Source organism: Megascapheus bottae, chromosome 6, assembly GCF_031878675.1.
Source record: "Megascapheus bottae isolate mThoBot1 chromosome 6, mThoBot2.hap1, whole genome shotgun sequence".
In the NCBI taxonomy this organism is placed as follows: domain Eukaryota; kingdom Metazoa; phylum Chordata; class Mammalia; order Rodentia; family Geomyidae; genus Megascapheus; species Megascapheus bottae.
In genome coordinates this window covers 53711207-53718336 of record NC_143514.1, presented here as the reverse complement: position 1 = coordinate 53718336, position 7130 = coordinate 53711207, and the positions used below count along the sequence as shown (strand labels likewise).

Sequence of the window (7130 nt, the reverse complement as noted above, 5' to 3'; positions counted from 1 at the left end):
AAGTGCTCAGCCCATTTAAATACACACAGAGAGGCAGATGTGCTAGTGCTAGTGAAGCACACAGGAGCTCTTGGCCTCCACCTGCCCCTGCTATATAGGTATAGTGCCTGGGCTCAGGGAGACACATCAGCATGGAAGTCCAGATGCAGACACATCTAGATGCTCCTGCACTTAGCACAACTGCATGAAAAACCGGCTTTCCTTAGAGCAGAGTTGAGCATGTAGATAATTTCCAACCAATTAATACATGGGGAAAGTATATTTCCTGGGAATAAATATATTCAGAGTGCACATTTGTGGTACTCAGCCATGTGTGATTACTACCTCAAAGGAAATTTCCCCAGTCATTCCCTTGAGGTATCTCATGGTGGATAACAGGAGGTGTGTGAATGAGGTGAGGGTCAGAGTCTGGGATCCATATCACATATTGACAGGTGTGTCCTCAACAGGGAAGTGGGATGGTTTTGTGATGACGACTGTGCGCGTGTGGTATTCATGGGTCATGGTGTATTTGTTGTATGCACGCATGTACATGCCTTCCTGGGCCCACCAGGCAGGCATGCATGCATCAGGAGCAGTGGAGAGACAGCCAGCCTGGCTCTGGGTGGGGGGGAACACTCATGTATGAAGAGCTCACGCTGGAAAGCGGCTGTTTAACAACTTGAGCATCAAATTATAGCCCACGTGGGTAGAGGTGTCAGCCGGTCTCGCTGGTTGCTGTAAATACTTCAGTGCAATTGACAACAGCTTGTGGAGGGCTAAGTGAAATGGGGAGGGGAAGGGGGAGGAGCAGTGTCTCCCCAGGGAATCCTTGGCCCTGTAGTCCTGCTTCGACCCTCTAGTTCTGCCTCTGGCTGGATCTGGGGCTAGTGGGGAGGAGATATGGAATGAAAGTCGGTAATGCCAGTGAGCTTCAGGGCTAGTTCTGTTCTAAATAACACACCTTTTCTAGCTGGGTGATTTGAGATAAATGATTTGCCTACTCCATGCCACTGTTTCTGTGAAGACCGGTATGGATGATAATGCCCTGTGAGATTTTTCATTAGGAATTATGGGAATGTCTTTCATCTGCAAGCACTTGTAGTTAGACAGTAGCTTCTGTTGCCTTGTGCAGGATAATGCATGGGAATTAACACAGTGTCTCTCACACAGGAAGCCCTCAATAACTGTTAGCTAATATTGCTCGCCTATAGCTCTTGCCATTGTCCTCAATAAGCCTGAATCCCTGGCCAGAGACACCACAGCCCTTCCCAAATACGCATGGAAAAAGACTTCCCAGAGGGCAGCCACTGGGTCTTTGTGGGTTTTCAGAGAAGATGTGTTTAGACTCCAGTCTTTCAGAGAATCCTGCTGGACAGGATCTGAGACTGAGAGAGTGTGCCCAGGGAGCTCTAGCTGGAGACCGCCTGCCTTCATTAGTACCTTGGCTGTGTTTTTCAAAAGTCCTGTGTAAATGGATTTCTACAAACTCAATCCCATTTAAAATGCACTCACAGGGCTGAGGGCTGAAAGGGACCCTGTGGTGAATTCTTTTGTAAAGTGAGGAATCTCCCAAGCATCTCTAATTTGAAAACTGTAAGTATTTATAGAGTATAGTCAGGATTTCTTGAGTGCCTACTATGTGCCTACAACTAATTAACATCTGTTATCTAATTATAGCCATAAACCTTTGGGGAAGCTTTCTAATGCCAGGAGAAGAAATAGTTGTGTTGGAGCTGGCCAGAGACCTAATCCAGGTCCTCCAACTGCTCTGCCTTCCTTGCTTTCCCTCCCCCACCCCTTGTCATTTCCTCCTCTTCCTCCTTCTCCTTTTCCTCCTCTTTCTCCCCCCCTGCAGTTACACAGTTATCTTTATATCTTTATCTTGCATACATTTCAAAGAGGGTAGTTCTAAGCCCAGTACTTCCTGATTTACAATCATCAATACCTTAGTGACTTACCAGTTTTCTTTTCTTTTTTCTTTTTTTCTTTCTTTTCCCTCTCTCCTTCCCTCCCTTCCTCCCTTCTTTCTTTCCTTCCTTCCTTTCTTCCTTCCTTCCTTCTTTCCTCCCTCCCTCCCCTCTTCCCTTAGTCCCTGCCCTCCCTCCTTCCTTCCCCAATCTTCCTTCCTTCCCTTCTTCTTTTCCATATGCAGAAGGAAATCAAATTGTACAATGAATTCTCTATCTACCCACCATTTAGATTCAACAATTCATCAAGATTTTGCCTTGCCCAACTCCCCTGTTTTGGGATTCACTTCATTTTGTGAGATGTACCACTTGCACTGATATTCTGATTACCTAGTGAGCCATATCTGGAAGATGTTTGTTTTTATTCAGAAGAGCTGGTGGTATGTTGTAACAAATGTCTGTTCCTACACTTTCATGGAAAGTTATTGCGAGATCTTGTGATTGGGTTATGTTCCAGTGTGGATCTGGAATGGCTCCCACTGGCCCATGTGTTAAAAGCTTGGTCCTCAGCTTTGCACTTTTGGGAGGTGGTGGAAATTTTGTGGGATGGAGGCTAGTGGGAAATCTTCCAGCGTACCATTCAGAGGACGGTGGGACTCCACCCTTCCCTCTTTCTTTTTCAACTCCTGGCCTTAAGGTGAGCGGTTTTCCTCCGTGTTTAACGTGCTCCCTACCATGATATGCTATCTGGCCCTGGGCCAAAACCAAACGTTTACCTTGCCAGCCAAGATAATTTTTTTCTCTTTGTAAGTTAATTATCTCAGATCTTTGTTACAGTAAGGGCATGCTAACTAATACATGTAGCTGGGATTGCTACACCCTCCTATACCCTGGGTAGTGTTTCCTGCCAGATCTACTTGAGGAAGAAGGTCACTGGTGAGTCTGAGGAGATAAGTTTTCCAGCAGCCCATTTTCTAGACTTGAGTCAGTTAGTGGTCCCCAGAGTATATGACTTCTTTTATAAGAATGTTGTAAATCTCTCTCTCCCTCCCCTCTCTCTTCCCATTCTCCCTCTATCTCTCTCTCTCACCCTCTCCCTTTCTCCCACCCTCCCTCACTACTCCCACAAGTACTAGGGCTTGAAATAAGGTCTGGGTACTGTCTCTTAACTATTTTTTTTTTTTTTTTTTTTTTTGCTCAAGGCTAGCACTCTATCACTTGAGCCACATCTCTACTTCCAGCTTTTTGGTGGTTAATGGAGAGTCTCACAGACTTTCCTGCCTGATCTAGCTTTGAACCACGATCCTCAGATCTCAGCCTCCTCCATAGGTAGGATTATAGGTGTGGACCACTGGCACCTAGCTGACACCTACCTTTGTGACGTGGGGCCAAATGCTCTGCTACCTAGCACTATGGTTTCTAACGTAGTTGGCTAAGTGGAGCAGCTCATTCTCAGCAGATGGCTGCTGGTGCCCAGAATGCACTACACTATAGCTGCCTGTGAGCACCTGGTAGGCTCTTTGTAGGAGAATATGGGGGATGGCTAGAAAAAGAGTATCTCCATTCCATGCAGTACTAAAAGCCTCCCCCCTTCTACCAATTCATATCTCTCCTCATCTTTTTTGAAAACAGGCCTATCAGTGACTTTCTTTGGAGCTAATACCATGGGAAAACTAAATAGTTTGTTCAAGAATTTGAGACACAGTCGGTCACACCTCTGCTTGGCTTGTCATTATTTTCATGAGATGCTGCACCTTCCTCAATGCTTGTCAGAATTGCCGAGCTTGACTTAGCTTTGTCCTCTTTCTAAATGTTCTCTACAAAGGATGTTGCCTACAATAGATCCTGATCCAACTTCTTTCCCTGACTTGAATTTTCTTGTCTTTTCAAGTTTTTTTTTTGTTTTGGTGGGTCATGGGGCTTGAACTTGGCCCGAGTGCTATCCCTGAGCTCTTCAGCTCAAGGCCACCACCCTGCCCCTGGAGCCACAGCCCTACTTCCCATTTTCTAGTGATTAATTGGAGATAAGAGTCTCAAGGTCTTTTGTACCCAGGCTGGCTTTGAACCTTAATCCTCAGATCTCAGCCTCCTGAGTAGCTAGGATTATAGGCATGAGCCACTGTGCCAGCTAAGTTATTTTGACTAATAGTTGTTCATGAAAAAAAAATTTTTTTTTGTCTGCCTCTGGGTGCTTACCACAGGCTGTGTGTTTGCACTGACTGTATAGAAAGATGAGGCAGAGTTATCCTACCCCATATATAGCTCAGTACAGGCCCTGTGCCTGGTTTGTATTATGAATGGGGAGACATGTCATTCCAATTCCTGAATGGTTGGTTTTAGGGGCAGTAAATGAACTGATGATCTTTTTTTGTGGTGTTTAGGATGTGTCTGTGTGTCTTTCTGTCTCTCTGTGTGTATGTGTGTGTATACACACATACATCTGCATACATATAATGAGAAATATAGATGCATATATATATTTATGATAGTAGACGTTAACCATAGGAATGACACTGCTTAACACAAACTTTTTTTGGTCCTGGAGCTTTAACTCAGGGCCTGGACTCTATTCCTTAGCTTTTTTGGTCAAGGCTGCAGTTCTACCACTTGAACCATAGCTTTACTGCCAAATTTATGGTGGTTAACTGGAGATAAGTCTCTTGGACTTTCCTTCCAGGGTTTTAAGCCTTGATCCTCAGATCGCACCCTCTTGAGTATTTAAAATTACAGGCCTGAGCCTTTGGTGGTTGGCAGAAACTTCTTGATCTGTGCACTATGCACTGAGACACTGTAGGCTTGATCATCAGTATGGTGCAAGCTTCAGAAGTGCCCTACAGGTGGTATGCCCCAACCTTCCTGTGATGTGCGCACATGAAACATGTTGGCTTCTGTGGGCACACTGGGGCAAGGGGAGGGAGAAGGCGGGTCAGAGCCCTCAAGAATGAGGGATCAGTGTGGTAGTCAATGAAATTCAGCTCAGCAGGGCTGAGAAGAGTCCATATGACCCAGTGGGGCTATGTTTTGAAGACAGGGGTTTCTGAAAGTTTTTCAGGAGGGGTGGTGGTAGATGTGAAAGGCCTTAGAGAATTAAAAAAATGTCTTTCCTGCATAGAGATAGGCATGGTACTGCCTTGTATAGCCCCTGAGCAGTGGGCTAATAGGCAGAGGCATAACATTTGAAATTAACGTAATCACACCATTTGAAATTAGTGATTATATTTAAAGCAAAGAGTTTACCTGGCCTACTTGATCTCAGCACCTAGCACCACATAGTAGGGCTTTTAGTCAGGTGCTTGTTTCCAGTAGGACCTCAGAAGATGGTAGGTTTAGATTCAAGGAGAGGAGAGGGAGGGCATTTCTGGGGGCAAAGCCATGTGGGCAAAGGCACAGAGGTAGGAAAGCATGAAACATGTGTTAAGATCAATGAGGAGCCTGGTTTGTCTGGAAAAAAGGGCTTGTGCCAGGGAGTTGTGGGCAATGAGGTTGGAAGGTGGGCAGGAATGCTACATTTTCCAGGTTGGGTTTGAGGCCACAACAGTAATTCCCTGCAGAAGGAGAGGGGGAAGGATGAGGCCTCAGAGGGGTTTGCTGTGTGGCCCATGGTGGGATGGAGGTGGGTGGGCAAGAGGCTGTGGCTCTCTTCTGTGTGTCTATCCTGCTTCTTGTCTCTTCCGGTGTTATACAACCAGGATTTGGGGGGAGGGCCAAACATGTCAGTTTATTCCTATGGGTAAGGAAGTATGCGCACATACACACACACACACACACACACACACACACACACACACACACACACACGTTCTGTGAATGACACTTTTTCCACTTGTCAAAAACCAGTATAAAGTGCAGAACTGGCAGGGCTGAAGGGCCGACAGGAGAAAAGCTGGGGCTCTGAAAGTCCTGTAAGTGGTGGCCACCAGTGGGAGTTGGGGAGCAAAGGAAGTGGGGTGTCTGTGGAGAACTGGGTGTGGCCCGGTTCAGGCCTTTGGTGGTCCTAGAGGAGACTGTGATCCTCTGTCTGTCTGTCTGTCTGTCTGTCTCTCCCTGGAACGAAAGATCCGTTGGAGAGGCATCCATGTCTCTTCCATTCATCTTCAGACTTGGAACTCACAGGTCTGAGTATCTGAGCAGCTAGAACCACCTGGTCCCTGTGCTGCCTGGGTTCAAATGTGATTCTGTGCCCTGCCAGCTCTGTGACCTTTGGTGTCTCAGTTAACATCTGGGTGTTTTTCTCTTTTCGGCTATTAAACAGGAGTAGCAATATCTTCCAGCTATAATTAGGGCCATATGAGTCAATATTGTATGGAAGGCTGTCCATGGTAACTGTGCAAAGAGAATCCCAGCTGGGAGTGGGGGCATACACCTGCCAGCCCAGTACTCAGGAGGCTGAGGCAGGAGGATTTGCAGTTTGAGGCTAGTCTGGGTGATATAGTGAGGCCTGACCTCTCATAAAAAATGTCTCACACTCATAGCAATACAAGAAATGTCTTTTACCTTTTTTTTTTTTTTTTTTGCTAGTCCTGAGCTTGAGCTCAGGGCCTGAGCACTGTCCTAGGGCTTTCTCAAGAGCTCTACCACTTGAGCCACAGCACCACTTCCGGCTTTTTTTCTATGTATATGGTATGGAGGAATTGAACCCAGGGCTTTGTGCATGCTAGGCAAGCACTCTACCACTAGGCAAAACTCCCAGCCATCCTTTACTCTTTTAAGTCTTAACTTTTCTCAGTCTGTAGGTATAACTTATTTTTTCAAACTTTTGCTTTCCTAACTCATTAAGTGTGTGTGTGTGTGTGTGTGTGTGTGTGTGTGTGTGTGTGTGTGTGTCAAGGAATAGGGTGGTAGCCTTGAGATGAAGAGCTCAGGAACAATGCCCAGGCCTAGTGTTCAAGCCCCACGACTGGGAAAAAAAGAGAGAGACAGTCAGAGGCTTTATCCTTGGGCTAGCTTTGAACTACCATCCTCAGATCACAGCCTCCTGAGTAGCTAGGATAATAGGCAGAAGCTTTAAATAAGTAATTCTTATTCACTGTGAAATACTATAATAATTATTTTTTGTGATGCTAGAGATGGAGCCTCAAGCATGCTAGTTAAGTGTTTGACCACTAAACTAAATTCCAGGCTCTGTATTTTTTTCACTTTTTAACATGTGAAACATTAAGAAAGCTGTTTGATGTTACTGGGGAGTTTTTTGGTCATGGTCTTTTTGTATTGTCCAGGCGGGTCTTGAAATCCTAGCTTCAA

At 45.7% G+C, this 7130-nt stretch overlaps 1 non-coding gene across 1 annotated transcript; it reads left to right on the top strand.

Annotated features, from left to right (window-relative positions):
* Window positions 1-4068: 4068 nt before the first annotated feature.
* LOC150061864 (small nucleolar RNA SNORA51) lies at window positions 4069-4200 on the top strand. Its single transcript, XR_016536061.1, has one exon. It is a non-coding gene; the product is annotated as a small nucleolar RNA SNORA51 (small nucleolar RNA).
* The last annotated feature ends 2930 nt before the right edge of the window (window positions 4201-7130 follow it).